A 1,002-nucleotide genomic window follows, 5' to 3' on the forward strand; every position below is an offset into this window, starting at 1 on the left:
ATGGTCATAGGAACATACATATTGATAATTACCTTAAATGTGAATGGATTAAATGCTCCAACCAAAAGACACAGGCTTGCTGAATGGATACAAAAACAAGACCCATCTATATGCTGTCTACAAGAGACCCACTTCAGACCTAGGGACACATTCAACTGAAAGTGAGGGGATGGAGGAAGATATTCCATGCAAATGGAAATCAAAAGAGAGCTGGAGTAGCAATACTCATATCAGATAAAATAAACTTTAAAATAAAGAATGTTACAAGAGACAAGGAAGGACACTACATAATGATCAAGGGATCAATCCAAGAAGAAGATATAACAATTATAAATATATATGCACCCAACATAGGAGCACCTCAATATATAAGGCAACTGCTATAAAAGAGGAAATCGACAGTAACACAATAATAGTGGGGGACTTTAACACCTCACTTACACCAACGGACAGATCATCCAAAATGAAAATAAATAAGGAAACAGAAGCTTTAAATGACACAATAGACCAGATAGATTTAATTGATATTTTTAGGACATTTCATCCAGAAACAGCAGATTACACTTTCTTCTCAAGTGCACACGGAACATTCTCCAGGATAGATCACACCTTGGGTCACAAATCAAGCCACAGTAAATTTAAGAAAATTAAAATCATAGCAAGCATCTTTTCTGACCACAACGCTATGAGATTAGAATTTAATTACAGGGAAAATAACGTAAAAAACATAAACACATGGAGGTTAAACAATACGTTACTAAATAACCAAGAGATCACTGAGGAAATCAAAAAATATCTAGAGACAAATGACAAGGAAAACATGACGATCCAAAACCTATGGGATACAGCAAAAGCAGTTCTAACAGGGAAGTTAATAGCTATACAAGCCTACCTCAAGAAACAAGAAAAATCTCAAATAAACAATCTAATGTTACACCTAAAGGAACTAGAGAAAGAAGAACAAACAAAACCCAAAGTTAGCAGAAGGAAAGAAATTATAAA

The sequence above is a fragment of the Physeter macrocephalus genome, chromosome 9, assembly GCF_002837175.3.
Source record: "Physeter macrocephalus isolate SW-GA chromosome 9, ASM283717v5, whole genome shotgun sequence".
NCBI classification, from domain to species: Eukaryota; Metazoa; Chordata; class Mammalia; order Artiodactyla; family Physeteridae; genus Physeter; species Physeter macrocephalus.